Genomic DNA, 506 nt, shown 5'->3' on the forward strand with positions numbered 1-506 from the left:
TGAGTCACGTGTCGGATAAGAACAAAGTTATTACCCAAATCAAACTCTTACTGTGAATTTAACAGATCTCCCAATCAAAGCAAAATTCAATATTTTCTTACATTACCACAGCAGCATTGAAATCTGTCATATCTGTTTAAGGAAAACAGTAAATGGCTCATGAAACTGTAGTAATTTCCTCTTTGCTTCACACCATTGCATTCAATTTCAGAACTTTATATTAACATATCACACATATTATTGTTTGTATTGTTTTTTATTTTATTTTGCTAGGTGCAAACAGCTTTGTGTCTTTATACTTACTTTACATTTGCTTACATTTTCAATCTTGCACAAAATGCTTAATCAACCTATTTATGATCATGCAAACTAAGCAAATTTGCAGTTTTACTTGTGAGAGAGTGTGTGAGAGGTAAGAGAACTAAAATACACACACACACACAAACCCACACACTCACTAACACGCACACACACACATACAGCATGGCTGGTTAAGTGCTCACTGT

This window comes from Pagrus pagrus, assembly GCF_965226575.1.
Source record: "Pagrus pagrus genome assembly, chromosome: 2".
NCBI classification, from domain to species: Eukaryota; Metazoa; Chordata; class Actinopteri; order Spariformes; family Sparidae; genus Pagrus; species Pagrus pagrus.